Raw genomic sequence first — 22,186 nt, forward strand, 5'->3', positions numbered from 1 at the left:
AAAAATACCCCCCCAAAACAAAAAACAAACAAATAAAAACCACCACCACCACCACCAACAACAACAAAAACTCTGAGAAATAAACAGGAAGGTTTCTTCTTTTTTTAATGATGAAGTAAGTTCCTGTAGTCATGCAAGAGGCGATAAAACTCCAAATTTGGGCTTCAGTCCTAGAATGAGCACATTTATCGCCTCTGCCTACCCCTAAACTGACCAGCCTGGGGATGTACTTTACATCATACCTTTTACCTGGCATTTATCTTCCACCACTTTGGATTTTTATTCACATTCCTGTGTGCTTAGATTTAGCTTCTCTAGTAGAACTGTATGTGTCTTCATGGTACCTAGAATAGCTTTTTTCTTTATAGAAGTTCAGTAGGTCAATCAGCAGAAGACTATTTTGATACCAAGAAAGCATAGAGCAGGGAAGGCTGGGAACCTAATGAAATATATGTTTGGTAAAAGGTAGGCACAAATAGTTTGTGGAGAAAAAAAAAGAGATTGATCTGTATTGGGAGGTGTAGATGACTAGTTTCTGAGCTGTGATTGGTTATTAATGAAAGCAGTAAAAGCTTTCAAGAGGTAGAGATACCCAATTTTCATTTTTTTTTTTAAAATCACTGTTCTGGAAGAGTTTTGCAGAGAAATTTTATATTGGTGGGGAACATAAAGATGGAAAGGAGGTATTTGGAATACAGTGATTTCCCTCCTTGCTGACCCAGATCAATCTTATCGTCTCAGAGTGGTTTTATCCTGACCAGGTAGCACCACCAATAGTAGTAGTATAGAGTGGGTGGGGAACAAATACAACCCCCTCCCCCTCACACACACAATGCACACATTGTAAATCAGAAGCAGAGGAGCTGAATTTGGAAGATTATAATCTGACGTGGTAGTGATAAGATTTCACCAAAAAATGACACTCATATTTTATCTTTGTTTTGACTTATACTTGACTTAACATATACAATGTTTAGACTACTGTAAAACAAGTTAAACTGTACATATATTTCACAATGTAGGTAATTTCATGTACAAATTGCATTTCATATATTATAATAATATTTGAACATAGTTTCTTCCTCACACAGGAATATTCCATTATAATGTCATTACCTAGAGGTGAGGGTAGGGGCAGGTACCCTGGTTATTATTGGTGGTGGTAAATTACTACCAACATATATAATTATAATTACAATTATGTTATAACATGAGTAAAGAAACATTGTGAACTAATGTGAGAAGGTGATTTTCAGATTCACCTAGTGACAGCCAAGGGCATTATGAAATTCATGAGAACTTAAAACAGTACTATTTAGTAACTTTTTTGGTATGGACTCTCCATGTTTTCCCCCACTCTTTCTTTGTATACTCACATTGCTGTCATTTGATCCTCACAACCATTCTGTACTAATCCCAATTTACAGGTGAAGAAACTGAGGAGGTTTCATCCAGTAACACTAGAATGAAATAAAGCTGGAATAGGGCTCCAAGTCAAGGAGTTTGTCCTGTTCACCAATCAGGCTCTCAATAAACACACTTGTCCACAGATACTGAGGGTTACTTCCTGAATGTCTTTGTTTTCCTGAAAGGGTTTTCAGCAAGAACTATCTTAAAAAATAAATTGGCGAATAGTAATTTAATGCTCTTGTGTCTTTGTCTACTCATTGTCTCTCTTTTAAACAAGAACACATTGTACATCCATTTCTCAACAGCGTCACAGAATATCACTATCTAATTTAGGTTTCATTCAGGAAATAAATAGCAGGTCTAATATGGGCTTGGGAGGCGTAAATACATGTGAGTGCATACCAGCATGAATGTACACAAGACCCATTGCTTTGCTCAGTCACAACAATTACTACGAAAACTTCAGCAACTTCTTTTTGGCAAACAGAAAGATAGGTCTGCAAACCAAATGTTAGCCTTAAGTGTGTTTTTCTGTTAGATCATTAGGTTTCTTTTTTCTATACTTAACAGATGTGTGGAAATTAAATGGGTCTGGAGTCACTAATATTTCATGAATATGAAAAGCACTGTCTTTTCTGTGAATAAAACCAACAATTATCCAGTTAAATGATCTAATAAAATATATTCTGGCATTAAAAAAATATTTTTTGGTGCTCTTAATTCTACTCTTTACCCCCTTAGCCTCTGGAAACATAAACAGAAAAAAAGAAAAAAGAAAAGAAAAAAAGAAAAAGAAAGCCTATCAGGCTGCAAATGGGAGAAAATCCTTACTTTCATTCTCCACTCGCCTGTGAAACTCAACTCATGTCCTCTTTGAGGAGTGAGTGGCAAGTCTGCCACCCCCAACATTGTAAATTACACTAGAACTTGTGCTATGTCATCACACACTAATCACTGTGTAGAATAACAGGAAGGGACTTTGGAGATTACCTGGTTTAATTCCTTTACTTTATAGAGGAGGAAATCACGGTCTAGAGGGGGAAGTTCCCTGCACAAGGTCACACATATAATTAGGGGCAGACTATGTTTATTTATATTAATACAATTCAACCCTCCCTGTTCTACAAACAGCTGGTAGCCTTCTGATAGGAAAAGAAAATTACATTGTTGCTACATGAACAAACTTCATTTATTCATTCAATGTACTCATTCAACATTTAACAAACATTTGCTGAGCCTTCCAGAGTGTTCAATGTTGAGAGTCCAGAGCTGAAGATGTCAGATGAGGCCCCATCAGGCAAGAGCAGCTTTCTGCTCCAAGGCCATGCTCAGAACGAGTTGGCCCTAAACAAGCAAAGGCAATCGAGGAGTCTTCAGAGCATATGTGTATTGTACCAAAATAAGGGCTCCTGCCACATGGAGTAAGAAAATTCAAGGGGTCGTACATTAATATTTTCAAAATCAGTCACAGCTGCCACTTTCTGTTACTAACACAATCATGAAAGACAACACATGAATAGCAGAAATAGAGCCTACCCTAGGACACCAATTCACATACTTCACTGGTTCTTGAATTACAGTTTTCCTTGGACTTCCTAGTCTCTAAAAACATATTTAAAAAAAATATATATTCTTTTAGGCTCTGGCATACAGGTTAAGAGCTTGAAGGTTTTTTTTTTTTTTTTTTTTTTTTTTTTTTTAAGATATTCACAAGGAGTTAAAAAAAAAAAAAGACCAACAAAAAACTTACTTAAACTTCTTTAAGAGTGCCAGGCTAGATAAAAGCCAATGTCCCTTTCAGCTAAAAAGTTCTATTTTAGGAAATACCTCACTTCATATTTTTGTAGAAAATATATTTTTATCACTGAAACATTTTTTAAAAAGACATGTGTAATACAAGTGATTTTTTTTTGTAGCTGTATTACACAAAATGTAACAATCAGAAACGAATTCCTGGAAAGCAGAGCAGCGCCTAGGACGTCTGTAGTCTGTATGTACAGGTCATAAAAGAGCACTGAAATATAGTGAATATTCGGGGACTTGACAGATGTTGTATAAAGGATTCAAAATCCTAGAGATAAAAACTAATATGAAGCATGTTTAATTTCAAATAGATAATTGTCTTGCTAATGATACAACCAGTTCACTAAGCAAGGAAAATAGGCTCTAATTTCTAATTTTAAATGGTGCAGTGTGTTGGTCGCCTCTGGGGAAGATGGATCTGGTTTGAAATACTGGTTCTGTCATAATAGTTTCTACAGGGTTCAATAACATTGGCAAGTATGAAGACGAAGTAGCGAGAGTTAATGTTTTATATTTCTAAATTCAAATGTAGTTGAAACTGCAAATTTCTCATTAGTATTTTAAGCAACATTTCAGAAATGATAGAGATCACTTGCTAAATCTTCTTTACTAAATACTTCAAACCCTTTTCTGGTTTCCCCACACTGAGATCTTCTATAGCCAGTTGTTATTTCTGTCTCTTAAGGACATGGACGGTTAACAACAAACAGATTAGAAACTGAAGTTAAAGAAGTGACTGAGAACCAAAAAGGATTTACTTAATTGCTTATTTTATGTAAAAATAGGCTTTGGTCCTAAAGAGGAGAGTGAGTCTGTTTCTTAACAGATAATTACTGGGAGGATAGTTTCAGAGACCATTCCATTGCCAGAAGAGTCAGCAAATTGGCAGCCTGGTCCTTCCATTTCTCTCTTCTGGTATTTCATCAAGATAAGGTGATGTGAGATCAATTACCCCCAGTTCCTTCTGCCCAGGGCTTTCCATCTTTCTCTAGCAATCAAGGACAGCTCCTTTCCTTGTTCCAATGCCAGTCATCCCCTTCCCCCCTCCCCACTTTAGAAATCAGTGGAATCTGCCTTGGGTTAGGAAAGTTCCAAAATACTTCCTAGGCAGAATCATGGAAATTAAAGATGTGGAGGACCTCTTTGGATCATCTAGTTCATCTATTTCCCATTAAGAAGTTTTCCAGATGGAAGATTTTCATATGCTGGATGCTTCCTCTCGTTTCTGCAAGGCCTAAAGTCAGATTTTGAGCATCCAAGCCTAATGTGGAGAGGTGAATAAGGCCTGCATTCAATAATTTCATAGACAGAAAAGTGCCTTATCCCAAAGGTGTTATCATATTACAACAGCTTTTGGATGGAAATAGGTGACACCTCATCAGAACAGTTACGTGAGAGGGCTGTATGGTCCTCCAAGCACCATGGCCTGACATTTCTTTTACAGAGAGCGGTGTTTGGTTGCTGTGTCCTGAGCACAATGGAATCCATTGGGAACTCAGCCTTTTTTTTTTTCTTCCCTCCACCCCCTTCTCTCTCTTTCTTTCTTTCTGGTCGCTCTCATTTTCCGCACGTAAAAACTACTAACTGCTGTTTAGGGAATTTTTCCAGAAGTCTCCTGGAAAAAAGGAATGATGTCTAATGGTACATAGATAAGTCTGCAGGAAGACATCAGTCAGTAACAGACACCTTTTTCACTAGTGATTTGTTTATGGATCTCTTCTTCATATATTTCTATCAGTATCCGACAATGCTGTCAAAAATCGGTGTGAATTTCCTTCTTAGTGCTCTATTATTAAAGAGCCATCTTAAGTAAGTGCCATTGTGGTTAAATGGTTATGGTTTCATTCTGGTCTAAAACTACCTTCTGATTTTTTTTTTTTTAAATAATACAGAAACCCAACTTTAAAATTAGTTGAGGTGGAATCCTGACTTGCTTTCTTAGCTGTATAATCTTGCATAAATTGTTTAGCCTGAGTCTCATTCTGCTCATTTATGCAATGATATTTTTATAAAGCAAAATAAATGTTAAAATATCTGTCTCATGCTCAATGCAAAGTAGATAGTAGTTTCTTTTCTTCATTTTTTTGAATGGTAATAATCTAGAAGCCTTGGAGGAATCCCCCAAATGAGGAATAAATGTGAAAATATTTTTTTCCCTCTACTTCATTTTAAGAAAAAGCTCAAATTAATTCTTCATTTTTCTGGTATTAATAGTTTGCCTCTGAGAACACAGCTCCTTGATACTTGTTCTGAAAGGAAAAAAAGAAAGAAAATTTTGCATCCAGCATAGAGTTGACAAAAACAAAAGAACTTTAAATACTAAACTTATTCAGTCCTTCAGTACTCCATGATGCCCTTGCCCTGACATATTAAAATATACCTTCAAAATTTTTATAACATTGGAATCATGAGACATGCTGTTCTCATAGGTAAAAATGATTAGTTCTCTTGGTTTTCAGTAGCAGGAAAAAGACTTCAACTAACAAGCAAAAAGGGTAGTTTATAGAAATGATTTGGGGAGCATCTTTTCTTGAAATACTCTTCTCTCAGATACTTCATGATTTCCTTTTATTCTCCCACTTTGTTATTCAAATGTCATTTTCTCAATGAGGCCTGCCATGGTCTCCCTTAATATAATTATAGTTTCCTACAAGCCTCAATATCCCTTCTTGAACCTACTATATGTTTATTTATTTATATTGTTTATTTTCTGTCTACTCTCACTAAATGTAAGGTCGACAAGAGCAGGGATTTTAGACCATTTTATTCCTTGCTTTTGCCTTAGGAAATAAAATAGTACCTGGCATACAGTGAGAACTCAGTAAATATTTGTTGAATAAATGAATGAAGCTGAATCTCATAGAATCTGAGGAAGAATAAAAAACTTGACTTCAGAAAGAGCCAAGATCATGTTCTTTAGAAGAAGTATTTAGATTGTCTCCCCACCACCACCACCTCTGACATTAACATAGAAGTCCATTTCTCTGGGTTGGATGTATCTTCTAAAGCCTCGCTCAATTTCGTTCTGTTAGCATGCCCAAGGAATTCTTTTGAAGGAGAGTGTAACTGACTTGCCTGCCATTAGCATCAAATGGCACCTCAAACATTTCTGCTTAGATTCTAGAACAGTGGCCAATACTCAGATGCTTACCAAGGAATATAAAGGTGTAAAGCTGACTGAGTGTACTCCACTGAGGATAGTGTACCCTAGTAGTGTACATCAGGGCATGCCATGTCGAAGCAGAGAACAGATTCCCCTCTCAAATTAAAGGGTAAAGCCCGCATTCTGTCCGGCTAAGTATTCAATTGGGCCAAAGCCCACTTTTTCTGCAGCTTCTGATTTTCAAAAGAAACTGCAGATATGGATATTTCTATAAAATCTCCCAATTCCAAAATTGTGACAACTACTTAAGATGTATTAAAATACACTGTGAAGTTCATGCAAAGCATGTCTAGAAGACAGACGTGACCAATAGGCTGTGTGTTTGTACCTTCTGGTCTAGAGTCTCTTCCTGTTCTAGTTATCTGAATTTTGTAATCTAAGTCATCCTCACTTTATTTGCAACATTTATGATTTCTATTAAAATAAAAATCGTAAAATAAAAAGGAATAGCTGCTTTCTAAACTAGATTTCTAATATGCATACTTTTTAGCGTCTCTAAAGATCCTTTTTATTTTCTTGATGATTTTAGTGATATTCCTTTAGAACTTTTTCTAGGTTTTTATATCTGTATCTCTTTTGAGTGCTAATTGGAATAAGTAAAAGGAAACTGAATTTGAGTATAGAAATGTAGGTTCTATCCCTGGATTTGCTTGAACCAAGTTATTTAAACTACTTAGATCTATGCCCTTCTCCCTTTAAAATGAGAATGACAGCACCTGTTTTTTTACATGACGTGAGAACCACATACGTGAAATAAATTGCAAACTGCAAATGCTTAAAATGTTAGATTTATTTGAATATAGTAACACCGTTGCTTTATATGATAGTTGTGTCTCACTGATTGCTTTACTTCTGATAAAATGCTTCATCACCAATAAAATTCTTTATTTCTAATAAAATTTAGAAGACAGAATTGCATAGTTTTGTTGTTGTTGCTGTTGCCATTGCAGCAACATTTGAGATGTCCTCCAGACTACATGATATTTTTCTTAGGTCAAAATTTATAGTTCATATGTAGTAGCTTATAAATTCATTTTGCCCTCAACCTTATCTTATTCTTTTTCTCACTTCAAATGAACTTTCCGAATATTTTCTTTTTGTTGTCAATATTTCCTTTTAATTACTCCAGTTGTATTTATAAAGTCATGTATGATCCTTTCTCAATTAATTTTCATTTTAAATTGTCTCCCTTGTTAATCTCCACCTTTAAAACTCATATCTAGACATCATTAGCTACTCATACAACATGTTTTTCATGAAGCTCTTAGTTCTTCCAACTAAAGATTATCTGTTCTCTAAATATCTATATAACTTTATTAATTTAAAGCTTAATGCACTTTAGTGTTTGTATTCATGTATTAAAGTAAGTGCAAAGACTCAGTCTTGTTCACTTTTATAGTCTCTGCAACTCTTAAACTAGGACTCAAGATAAATTGGATGAATAAATTTTTCAAGTCTATTACCTTTATTTTTTAAGGTCAAAGTCAAGTGTTACTATTTTTTATTTTCATTGGTTTCATTATATTCTTGCATATTACACGTATCAACTCAGTATTACCATACAAAAGACCCTAACAATTAGAAAAAAAAAAAACTAAAGGATTTTCTCTGTCACTTTTTTGAATCTATATATTTAACATGTTGATTGAAATTGTGTTCCAGCATCAGTCCCTAGGGAACCTTGACACTAACACTTTTTTAAGTAGAGCAATGATCATTTATTCTTACACATTGCTTCCTGTCATTAAGCCACTTCCGTACTTAAGACAAAACATTTTTAAAATAATAACAAAGAAACCAAGCTTTTAAAAAATTGTTTGACCACCTATGGGATCTGCACATTCAAAGTCTTTTTGAAAGTAGAAATAAAATGGCCTTCTATCGATATTACCTGTGAGAAATCTAAGAGATTCATTTATTCAATAAATCTTTGTTGAGAACTGCTAGGTACCAAGCACTGTAAGAGTCTATAGGGACACATGTAAGGAAAGCTCATTCAGCCTTGAAGAAACTTCACCTTTGCAACCGGCTAAGTGTCTAATGTGAATTCATAGTATAAACCTCTAATTTTACCTTAGAGGGAGGCCTACGAAGGTTTAACTGAGCTGGACACTTAAGCAGTCTCCAAAGACCATTCATTTGGCTGTCAAGGGACAGAAGGTTCATTCTGAGGAAAAAGGAATAGCACATGCTAAGACATGGAGGCACACACCAGCATCCAGTGTGGAGAACTGCATGTAGGCTGTCAGGCATTTCTAGAGAGATGCTGTGGAGCAAGATGAGACCAAAAGAGGCCCTATTGCAGAAAATCTTCTGAACTATTGTGGAGAGTTCCTATGTTATCCTGAAGCCTGGGCAGTTAAACATGTGCAAGTAGGAAAGGGGATCAATAAGTTATATCCTAAGGTTGTTACTCTAGTGATGGAATAAAGGATGTACTATGGAAGGTGAGGTTATTTGCAGATTATCTGAAAAATCTAATTCAATGCTTTAACTTTGAGAGCAGCAACCATGAGAGCTGGAGACAACATATATTATTTTAGAAGGTTAATCAATAGGAATATATAATTGTGATTGAATTAATTAGTGGAATATTGTTTTCCCCTTGTTGAAGCCATGTTGCATATCCCCCAAGAGTTACATTTTTCTAGGAATCCATTATGCTATCATTCTTTTCAGTTGCTGCCATCTTGACAAATATGGGGATACGAATCACTGTGAAATTCCCAGGTTTGCTTCCAATTTCCTCCCAATAGACACTGTGTGTAGGAAACCATTAGTCTTTGCTACCACAAGTCAGCTTAGCATGACAGTTTGCACATTCTAGCCAAAATTTTCACCAGGGTCCCTGATGACTTATTTATATTTGATCTGTCAATTGAATATAGAAAATACTCTTCATTTACAGAATACATCTTCGTTTTTAGATATTAACCTGCCATAGTTAGTGCATCCCTTGCTGTCCTTTACAGACGATCTCCCCCACTCCCCAGCCCCCTACCTTGACATTCTCTGCCCATCTTTCATTTTTCATTCTGGCTTGTCAATATGAGCTATAGTTGAGTTACTTATTTTTATGCGACACATATTTTTCCTTAAGTTTCTAATAAAGTTATTGTAGGTGATTTCAGGCTTCCTGTGTTCTAGTTCCTCTCTAACTGATTCTTATTTCCTTTACCAATTTGTGCAAATAAATGAGGATACAGACATGTGGGACAGCATGGAATTCTGTTACGTTATACGTTATATACCATGAAATTAAAACTATTGTCTACCCTTAATTCTTTAGGTTTGCTTATTTCTTAATATCTCAGAAACATAATTATAAATCAATAATTATGTTGTTCAGGTAATTCCATATATTCATTCTGGTATTGTTTTTAAGCACAGATGAAAATTGGAAACAACCCAAATGAACTAAGATGCTATACTTAGTGACTTAATTATGGTGTATCCAGGTAATAATGTACCAAGCAGCCATTAGAAGTTATTATTTTTGTCTTTAGTTGACAAAAAGCTATTCATTTCATATAATAAAGAAAAATGCATATAGTTAGATGTAGAACATGATCTTATTTTGTGATAGAGTTCTTTTTATATAATTCTATATGAGTGATAAAATTTCAGGTGACTTTAATTTTTACTATTTCATATTTTTTGGTGAAAGAAGCCAGAATATTAAAAATTCAAAATAGTTTCTTTGGGAATACTTATTGAGCTAGCTAAAAATGTCAGAGTAAGATATTACTAATACAAATAATCAGCTCCATATTTTACCAATGTTTTCATGGATGTTGTAAAACAAAACAAAATAAACCAAAAACTCCATCATTTCCTCTAAGTTAGCAGCCCTTGTCTGACTAAAGAGAAACACTTGGACCTCACCTGTACCTACCAAGCTCTAGTTAGAGTTAATTTCACAAATGATATGCCACCATGATGAAATCAAATCGCCCACTCAAGATTCACTATTTCTTGGTTTATGTGTAAACTTAATGTTAATTTTTCCAAGTAGCTAATGGGGTTTTCTTTTCTTTCTTTCTTTATGCTCTTTGTTTAAAGAAACCCCACTCACCCCCACCCTCCAATCCAGTACACAAGGTCATCATTAGCATTATTACATACTAATAATAATTAGAAAGGTCAGCTATTTGGCAAGTTGACATTCAGATCTGTCCTTATTTTCTTGATGGTACACGTATTGACGTTTCCCACTTGATATGTTGTGTGAATTTTTCATTTCTTTTATTTTATTCCCCTTTACTTTGTCAAGTCTCATTGGAACAGGGGATACCTTCTTCCAATATCCACTGTCATTGTTTTTTTTTTATTTCCTTCACAATCTGGAAAATTTCATTATGAAATCTGAAACTCAATATCATGCCACCAACACATTTTAATGTTAATTCGCCAAGAAGATAAATCACATGTTCTCATGTTTCCAGAATCTCTAGGATTATAGGGCATCCCACACTTGTTCCCTGGATGCTCTACACTGGAGCCCCATCTGGTTTTCTTTTCTAAACGTGTTCCCCTGAGATCATCTTTAATTTGAATTGTATTAAATTCATCAAACTCCTTAATGAGCCTTGGGCATTGTTCAACTTGTGTGGTGGTCTCCCCTGGATAGTAGCAGAGGGGAATCTTAACTGCCTTTAGTATATGTACTTCTGGGCGTTCCCATTAGGTCTAAGCACTGTTTCACATTATGTGAATGTCATAAATAACTTGGTTGAAAGGGTCAATGTTTTCTTATCTTGAAGAGAGTCAGAGGGCAGTTCGCATTTATCTAGGAAATGCACCTCACAGATGCTAGTCTTAATAGCTCCTCAGGGGATGGGTGGGGAAATACTCTTATCCTTACATAATTCTAAAAACCTGGGGGTAGTGAACCAACTGCACAAATTCTTCCCTTTCCTTTTCATCAAGGCCACAGCAAAAGAAACACACACACACACACACACACACACACACACACACACACACACACCACTAGTAATTTCATTTTTCTTACAATTCACAGTTCCTTCTCAGTATTATATACTTTCCTTATGTCTTAGCTTATTTCCTTTAGTATGTCTTTTACTTGTATACCAAGTAGGTTGTGAGAGAACGAAGGGTTTTTGTTTTGTTTTGTTTTACTGTGATGAACTGAGAGCTGACTTAAGAAATTTAACAGAAATAGGGTTCTTTTTTTATTTTTTATTTTTTTTTTTAGATTTTTGTAACTGTATTTTAAAGGCCCCCCTACACAGTGTACAGCTGTCTGGATCTGTTCCTGGATAAAAATCATAGATGAAGTCTGTGATATCTCCCTATTGAATTTTCGGTCCACCACCCAGTTTTAGTTCATGCTGTCTGCTTCTTGCCAAATTCCACTTCCTTTAGACTATAACCCATATCCATTTATTTATGTTTGAAGCCTGGGAAAATCAGCTTCTACATACCAAAAGAGTTGAGTTTTACCAAATAACTTTAAATAATTGATAAATGTTTGTAAAATCCTTTATAAAACAAACATTTTAAGTCAATTCTACTTTATGATTGACTTCTGTAACCGAGTTAGAGGTTTTTGTTCTTTAAATCAACTTCATTGATGTATATTTACATGCAATTGAATGTACTTATTTTAAGTGTACAGTTTGATGGATTTTTATAAATACATATTTCCACGTAACAACCAATCCAATCAAGATATAGAATAGTTCCATCACCCTAACATGTTTCCTTATGCCTTTTGCAGAGTCCATAGCCACTGCAGAATTCCTAAGGTGAGACCAAGCTTGGCATGTGTAGGGAAATGAAAGCCAGTGTAGCTGGCATAGTGAAGAATGACATGAAAAGAGGTTAGAGAAGTAGGTGGGGCCTGATCTTGGATGAAATAAAGTTCAACTTTATTTCCATTGTAAAGGCGCCATTGGAATCTCATACACAGAGAAATATTATGATGGATTCACATCTCACTTTCCTCTAATTTCCATCTGTCTAATCCCACATGTTCTACCTGGCCTAGCATCTCTACTTTATGCTTCCCTGATCCCATCCACAAGAATCTTTGGAATCTTTTTTACCTCCTGAACTTTCATTCTACGCAGTGTCTTCCGTTACTTACACCATTGCGTTCATTCTACCTTCTAGCATGTAAAAGGAATGCAAGGAAAGGAAGAAAAAAAAGAAGAAAGCTCTGGAAGCCTTTTCTTGGTAAATCACTTGTGTATGAGTATATATTGCAGGATCTGCCTCTGAGGAACCAGATTTAAAGCAGCTTCTTTGGAGGTCAATGGAAGTTACAGATGTTTTTGTTTTTGTTTTTGTTTTTAAAAAGAAGACACTGAAAACTCTGTAGAATAGAATACCCTTTAAAATTGTTTAACCGGAATGTCCCTTATTCACTGAACCATGCCTAACACTGAGTGGGCAATTCAAGCAGTTAAAGAAAAAAACCACTTTTATTTCTTTAGTGAAATATTCAGATTCTTAAAAACCCTACTCTACATTCAAAAACTATTTAATATTGTACTTATATTCTAAGAAGATTATACACATATAGTTAAAAGTTAATTTCATTTCGATCTTTCACACCCAAACTATCCTAAATTGCACTGTCAACACCTCATCTCACATGCATATAGTTAGGGTAACCATTCATGCCCTCTTTCTTTCTCAAAAATGTTCAGGTTTGGATGATCAATTATATATACCCTTAATTATAGTGAAATCATAACTTTTAAAACATATTATCATGTTGGCCATGACACTAAATTTTATAATTATTCTATAATATAGGACTGACCTAAGTGACAGGTTATTCCTTTGTAAGTAATTAAATGAAAAGTGGGACAAAGTAGAAAAACAACCATTTGTTAAATGTATACTATCCAGCATTACTTCAAGCACTGTAGCAAGATCTTTAGAGTATAGCATTTAATTTAATAAAAACCAGGCTCAGTAAGTGCTGTTTGCATTAGCAGATGAGGAAGTAGTTTCAGAGAATTAAATTAATTTACCCAATGTCACTTAAGTAGTAAGAGTGCCCAGGTCTTTTGGTTCCAAAACTCATTCTATTCTCCTAATATGTGATATCTCCTTAAGATAGCATTCTCCTCCTAGGAGAAATAATATAAGCACTTCAACAACGTAAATGAGGGAAGGAAACTGATTTTTATTAAATTCCTAATATATACTACTCACTAAACTAAGTATTTAAGATATATTTTAATCCAACAACCCAAAGGAAACAAATTATTTTCCATATTTCATTGAAAAGGAGGCTCAGAGAAGTTAAGAGGCTTGCTCAAAGTCACATAGCTAATTGAGGCAGAGCTAGGATTTGATTCAGCTATGTCTAGTTCTGATACCCAGGTTCTTTGCACCTAAACTATACCACTTTTAGAAAGGAAAAGTTAGCATAATCTCCCTAGAACTAGACTTAAAAGGTACTTAATAAATATATTCTGCAGGAACTTTCATCCATAGATAAAACAGAAAAATCTCGCGACAGCAGGAAAGGGGGCAGTAATCACGGTCCACTTCTGGTGTCTTTGAAAGAGAACATAATTGTCAAGTACCCTAGAATTAATGACACATCTCGATGGAAGCATGAAGTCTATGTTTCAGGACCCCCAGCCACAAAACAGGAAATGGAGCTGTTTCCAAGAGAAATGAAGTTCTCTGGGGTGAAACAGAAAGGAACATTTGAATAGGCAATTGATCAGTTGGAAGACTACAAGGTGATAAAAGAACTGGAAGTCACAAAGGCCCTTGGCATACTAGTTTTAATAAAAAGGATTGTCTCCAGCTATGCTTTATGCAATGAATTCTTTGACATATGTTTCTAAGTTTTATCCTTAACAATGCAGGTATTTTCAACCAGAGCTAACTCTCTCTTTTTACTGAGAATAAAAGGATCCTTTTAGACTATTTGTCTGATTGATAGTGCTCTCTATTGTCCCTGGCAGGGTGTGCTACAGTTTTAGATGTGTGACTTTTTATTGATTATACCTAGAATTGATTTCAAAATCATGAAAAAGTAGGCACTCACTAAAAATTCTTTATTTCAATTAGATTGTACTTGGCAAAAATCCTAATTCTGAGTAAAATATTAAACACTTCAAATCGATTTAACATATGTAAACATATCTTAAAACAGTACAAGAAGTAATGTTTAATATGTTGACTTGTAAATCATGCTGACATATAATTTATTTGGGAATAATTAGATTAGAACCTCACAGATAAGAACTAGATCATTTTAAAGATAGTCTAAAAATTACAAATACATTACCTGATCCATAGTATCTACTCACTGCGGATATATCAGTAGTTGGTACCGAATCATACTAGTTAGAAAAATGATTTTCAGCTCATAACAGAATATCTGAGTTACTACTGATGTTCTTCAAATTGAAAAAAAAGTAGTATCTCTGTCTCCAAATTCTACATCTTGGTAAAGAATAAGAATACGAATCTCTTTGCCTACGTAGAAAGCTTTGTAGCAGGGCGAGACAATTGTGAAATTTTCTCTCTCTCTCTCTCTTTTTTTTCTGTTTAATGTGTTGAGAATTAGCATTCATCTGGCATTCTCTAGGTAATTTAGGATTTCAGTACTACTGCAAGACAGCCACTTCTCAAAATTGGTGTGAGTAAAAGACTAAACTATATGCCCCAGATATTTTTTTCTTCTGGAATCTATTGGGAGACTATTTATTTAAAAGACCCCAGTCGTTCAGCAACACATCGAGACCCTTTGTTCATTGTGATTGCCCATAAAATACACTGGAATAGTGTAGATGTCATTTCTATTGGTTTCAGGTGGGGAAAGCAGAGTAGAAAAGAAGCATACTAGGCAGGTAGCAGAGTCCTTTGACTTCATAGATTAAGTGATCACAACTTGTGTGCTTTGCTTCTATTCAGAATCCTTTGGGAACACTGCCTAGAATAAAGGGAGAGAATAATGAGACTATTTCATGGAATACTCTATTCTCTCTCTCTCTCTCTCTCTCTCTCTCTCTCTCTCTCTCTCTCTCTCTCTCTCTCTCTCTCATCTATATTTACAATATCATAATCACCTGAAAGTTACTTCAAATACACCAATATTCTTTTGAGTATAAAAGAATGCATTATGATATTAGGGATATTTTTCCACAAACATAGATCAGCACATCAGAGCCAGGATATGCGTTTGGCTTTGAGCTAAACCATCAAGTTAAGGGTTCTAACATATATTTCTAAAGGGCTCAACTATAAAATAATAATTTGAAGTATCTAAAAAGTTTAAAAATAGACTATTATAGTCTAGTGTTAAATAGTTCTATGTCCAGCTATTTATTTACTTATTTTATTTATGTATGTATTTATTTATTTTATTTTCTGTTATAATAAAAGATGGCCTTTGTGCCAGCTACAACCTAGCAGACCTCTTTAGACCCTATTTGTTACCACAATTTGTTTCTGCTGCTGCTGCTGTTTTTTATAGGCATTCTTTCTTTTATTCGCATGATACTCTCCCTCTGACATTTTTCAGACCTCTGGGTGTAGATCTGACAGTGGAGATATATCAGGGATTGATTTCCTAAAAGAAAAAAGAACTCACGGAAATAGAAATAAATCATATTTAGCAGCTACTTTGAAATTTGTACTCCTACTTGTTCAGTCACATTAACACTACTTAGTGAATTGCATATAAGAAATAAATAGAATTAAAAAAAATTTTCTTTGGGTTACTATGTCAAATTTGGAGATGTAAACATTAGATTCATATGTGTAATAAAGCAATACTGTAGTCCTCAAAGTTCACAAATCCCCAAGGAGGTAACGCTTCAAATATAAACATTGCTAGATGCGTTTATTCACTCGATTCCTCTTGATGTGTTAAAATGAAAAACAACCATAACAACGGCCTGTATAAAAAGCCTTGTTATGGTAGCCTTACTGTTCTCCAGAGCAGCAGCTGAAATTGATATAAGGCCGGGATGACATGAGATGGTGTTTATATTTAAAGTTACCTTTATAAGTTAATCTTCCAATTTCTCATTTTTCTGTTTCTCTTTTTTGGAAATAATTAAGGGTTTGAGAAAATACAAATTAAAAGAGTGTTTACTCAACTGAAATGGAGGCTTTCTTTAGAAGAATTTCTTTCATAAAGCATAGATCAAATCTAAGCTCATATTTTGAATATGGAAATTCTCTTGGTGATGAAAGTTATACTTAGTAAATGTGGAATGTGTGTTTCATACTTTAAGTGTTCTTGAAAATAATAACTATGCCAATAACTTCAAGATGATGGAGTTTAATGGGCCCTGGAGTCTGAACAGATCTTACTGCCTGGATCCAAATATGAACTTGCAACCAGAAGTGTATGTAGAATCAGCACAAATCAGCACAGAATCGTGGTTCTGGTGGGGAAAATGTGTGCCAATTGAAGGAGCCCCTGGCTGATTTAAGTGACTGAGGAATTGAGAACTTTGGCTCCGCTATGTGTAACTGGGTGCTAGACAGGATTCCACTAGAAACTTGCTCTGAGATTAGAGTAGTTTGTAAAGGATGCCAAGAAAAGCACAGTTGGTGCTGCTGGGGCAGACTAAGGCATGGAGAGTGAAATCATTAGACATTATACAGGATTCCAAAAGATGAGGAATTATCTAGTACAGAGTATTGCCTCTAGTCTCTGGACCTGCTTTTTTGTTTGTTTTCCCTCCTCCCTGTCCTGGTCAGTGGTTGGCCTCCGGCTAGTTTCAGTATTTGGATTCTCTGGCACTCATGTCATCTGGCCGGGGAATTCCAATTAATTATTTTTGTGAAATAACTACTATCTTAAAGTAATTCATTTATACTGGCATAAGGTCAAGGCTAGTTTCAGAGTTTTGAGTGTATAAAAAAATTGGAAAGTTTTCCCTTCTCATATCCTGACAATGAAAGCAAGTAAGTAGTACCAAAGAGAATTGTGAGGCTTCTGGTATTATTGACCTTTATTTTGATAACAAGAAGGGGGAAAAAAATGATTTAGAAAGACAGAATATTTAGCTCTTACCTGGATGGATCATGTTAAGTTTGGGTTTTTCCATTTCCCTGTATTTCTTTCATTTTTTTGGACGATGCTCTAATTTCTCAAAGTGGTTGTGAGAATACTGCTGACAGTTCACTTTATATCCATGGGTCACAATGTCACCAGGAGATTGGGTCTACAGTGAGTAAGCACAAGAATCTGGCAAGAGACAATCGGCACAGAGATAATATATTAAAGAGAAAAGACATTATGTTAAAAATTAATTTTAAATAGCACAAGACACCACCCACCATAACTTTGTCCAATCGATATAGTTACAAGATAGTTCAACCCTCAAATACATTGTGAGGATGTTAAAGAATTGTAAGCCATGTAAATTAACATATTAATCATTTTATTTTTATAGTCTTCAAAAATCTTTATAAGAAAGATAAATTAATATATTTATAATTTAGAATTAAAGGCTGAATTATTGCCAGATGAGTGAATTATCTTCTTTTTCTCCTCTTTTTTTCCAAACCTTTATATTTTTTTTATTATAGTGACATTGATTAACAAAATCCAATAAGTTTCAAGTGTACATTTCAACAGGAAGTCATATATATATATATATACATATATATATATACACACATATATATATATATATTGCATTGCGTGTTCACTACCCATAGTTAAATTTCTTTCTGTCACCACATATTTGACCCCTTTTACCCTATATATCTGCCCCTTCCCTTCTCCCTACCCTCTCATAACCATCAGTCTGTTGTCATGTCCATGAGTCACTGTTTGTTTGTCATATTTGTTTGCTGTTTTTAGATTTATATCCCACATATAAGTGATGTCATGTGATTTTCAACTTTTTCTGTCTGGCTTATTTCGCTTAGCATGATTACATCAAGATCCATCCATTTTGTCACAAATGGCAGTATTTCATCCTTCTTATAGCTGAATAATATTCTATTGTGTATATGTACCACATCTTCTTTATCCAATCATCTATTGTAGAACACTTCAGTTGCTTCCATGTCCTGGTCACTCTGAATAATGCTGCTATGAACACCAATGTGCATATATGTTTTTGGATAAATGTTTTCAAGTCTTTTGAGTAGAGGGACTGCTGGATTATGTGGTAGACCAATTATTAATTTTGAGAAACCTCCATACTGTTTTCCATTGTGGTTGTGCCAATTTGCAGTCCTACCAGCAGTGTATGAGGGTTCCTTTTTCTCTAAGTCCTCTTCAACATTTGTTATTACTTGTCCTGTTGATTACATTTATTCTGACAGGTGTGAGATGGTATCTCATTGTGGTTTTGATTTGCATTTCCCTAATAGCTAGTGAAGTTGAACATCCTTTTATATATTTGTTGGGCATTTGTATGTCTTCTTGGGAGAAAAATTTGTTCAGGTCCTCTGCCCATTTTTTTTTTTAATTGGATTGTTTGTTTTTGGGTTATCTTATTTTTAGTAGAGTCAGGGAAAGAAAGGAATCAAACCAGTCAACTGGAAAAAAATTATTGAATAGTATTTTGTTGATAGAATTTAGGAATTAAATAAGTCCTATGACCTATAAACTGGAAACAAAGAAAGTTCAGTTATTTGTTTCTTTCGCATTATTTGATGGAACATTGTAGACTTTTAGAAACTCTTAGCATTTCCTTGCAGCCCAGTGCCTTGCTGTAAAGGAAAGGGACAGAGACCGGTGTTTACAGATCATCTACATTGTCAGGTGTTTTATACACACTCTCTCTCATACTCTGGATTAAATGCCACTGAAGGAAGCATAGTCATCTTTTGAGGGAAATAAAATACGAACCTCAAAGGGAAAAAAATAACTCTACCAAGGGTATGTTGTTAATAAGTGGTGAATTTTGAATTGTGAACCAAATCATTCCTATCCGCAGATTCATGTTTGATTTACTCCACTGACAAGGTAGAAGTGGAAAGCAATGAAAAATATTTTTAAAAACCTGTACTTTACCCTTAGCACAACAGTAAGAGTAGTTTGGAGCAGTAAAATGACCAACACCAGAGCAAAGAAACTACAAATGTGCCTGTAGCCTTCTTCACAAACACTCACTCTCTGGAAGAGCCCAACGTTTTGTATTTTTTATGTGATGATCAGTCAAGTGCAGCCATAAGATGAAACAGAAGAGGCTTAGAAAAAAATTATTGTATTCACAGTTCTCAGAGACGCCAGTCAAAGCACACCATACAGGGCCACATGTGAAAGACACCAGGATGGTCAGGAGGCAGAAGACAAGAAAGAGGAGAAAGCATTTAAGCTAGAGCCTTTAATAGGTTTTCCATGAGAAAGGCAAAGCAGCGAGGGTCAACAGTTTAGGACTGGCAAGTTCGATTAATTTCAGTTGGCTTTATGTAGCTATAGATATGGTCCCTAACAGCCTGGTACCTGGCTCTGAGTTATTAAGGCAGAGGAATATTTTCTCCTGAGGTATGTGGACCAGATATAAGAGGTGGGGCTCTGGCATGCCAATTTCGCATATGAATGGCATGCTCCTGGCTCATACCAAGATGGGCGGTTTCTCCCTAGCTAGAAAGGTTTTTAAGATGTCAAAACATCATAATATACAAAAATTATATATAGATATGTGTGTGTGTGTGTGTGTGTGTGTGTGTGTGTGTACTGTACACTCAACTGCCTGTCTCACCAGCAATAGTTATTGCTGTCTCTTAGCTTTCAAGGCACTGTCCCTTTAGGTCTTTGGTTTCAAACTATAATGAATGTTTTTGACCACCAATGAACAGATATTATTATACTTTTCTGAAAAGCCTGAGTCTGAGTTACTTCAGATTTCTGACTTCCTTCACATAACCCACATGACTCAGGAGAAAGTAGACATACCACCCTCTGCTCATGGGAGAGCTTGAGTTGTCTCCCTGTTTAGCAATTGAGTCAAGTAAGGGCATTGACTCTACTTTGACCAAAAGATGTAAAGATTTCTGGAGGGTTCTAGAGAAGCTCTTCATGGATCTGCTGAGAGGGATCCAGGAAGCCTCTCTCTCTCTCTCATGAACTAAAACACATATGACCTTAATACCTTAAAAGTAGCCACTCCAGGAGCACAAAAAGGAGCATCCTTTGGATGCACCCAGAACTGCATAAGACAGAGCAACTAGAACTTATAAACTAAAGGTATTGTGGGGCTGAGGGCTTAACAGTTTTACTTCTGGAACTTACCTCTGGATGGCCTCTCATCATTTAAGCCAGATTGAGTTTGTGCATATGTTCTAGAAGCTGATACAGAAGATTTAGATTAGTGGGAGAGAACTTGAGAATACCCCCATGTCAATATTGGCTCTGATGTTTATCCAGGGCCACTATTTAGAAGCCCTACTATTCTGCTTTCACCTTCCAGAAGGTTTTGCATTGAAGATAATGAGCACAAAGGAAGGCATTTTCAGTGAACCTATGTGCCAGAATTAGGATCACACTATAGAAAGTTAGTTGAGCATGTATAATGTCAGTCTCTCTTTTGGGCTGTAGGTATATAATACAAAAGCAAACAAAATCTCCAATAACAAGTTGCTAACTTTCAAAGGAGAGGAAAGACAATAAACAGATAAAAAGATAAGTACATAATATGTCAGGTGGTATGCATATTTTATATCAAGGCAGAAGAATATTTTAAGTAAATATTTAAAAGTGCTGTGACAATATAAGAAAGAGTAAGTGCATGGTGGTAGTTGGGGGAGGCTCGATAATTTTAAATAAGGTCTTACCAGGGAAGGTCTTTCAAAGATAGGACATGTAAGGAAAAATGCAGAAGAGAGAAGCAGTCATGAAATTATCTGGAGGAAAAGTCTTCTAGGCCACAGGAACAGCATATGCAAAGACCCTGAGGTGGTTCCATGCCTGATGTGTTAGAAGAAATTCCCTCCCCACACTTACACACACTAAAAGTGTCTGGAGTAGAGAGTGAATGAAAGGAGTGGCAGAAGATGAACACAGAGCTAGCGGATGCATGCCTTGTGGGCAGACAGAGCGATACACAAGGGTGTCACGGGCCACATAAAGACTTTGGCTTTTCCTCTTTTCACTAGTTTTGCATACGAAACTTGGAAACTTGGAATTTATTAGCCTTAGTTTATAATACCTAAGTCTGAGAAGAAGCTATGACAATATGTTAACATTTTAGTAGTATTTTCTCACTTTTGATGGGCTTATTTCCTTGGTTTACTGATTTATGACTTCATCTACATTATGAAAAGATTTTCTTTACTTTCTCTTCACACTGAAGTTAGAAAATAGATGATAGGTAGGCAAGATTAAAGGTAGGGGGACATGTTAGGAAGTCAATGCAACAGTCTGAATACAAGAAAATTGGTGACTTAAATCGGAAGACAACATGAAGGTAGTGAGAAGTTTCCTCATTCTGAATATATTCTGACTATTACTGAAATATTGGCTGTGAAGTGTGAGGAATATGTCAAGAGTTACTGAATGATTTGGGCCTGAATAAATAAGTCATCTTTTTCTAAGATTGTGATAACCGTAAGATGGGCCATTTTTGGAAGGGGATGCGGAATTACAAGTTCAATCTTGAAATTAACAGGTTTCAAATTTGGATTTAGTTTAAAAAAAAAAAACAAATTTTAAGACATCCATGGAAAATGTTAAGTGGTTGGGTATACAACCCTAGAGTTTAAGAAAGAGGTTTAAGATCTAAATTTAAAAGTATTAGAATATAAATATATTGATAGTCAAGATAGAATCATTTGGGGAGTAAGTACATACAGAGCACAGGTTAAGACTGATTCCTGGGCCCAGTAATGTTTACT

Source organism: Rousettus aegyptiacus, unplaced genomic scaffold (genome assembly GCF_014176215.1).
Source record: "Rousettus aegyptiacus isolate mRouAeg1 unplaced genomic scaffold, mRouAeg1.p scaffold_m13_p_13, whole genome shotgun sequence".
Classification (NCBI taxonomy): domain Eukaryota; kingdom Metazoa; phylum Chordata; class Mammalia; order Chiroptera; family Pteropodidae; genus Rousettus; species Rousettus aegyptiacus.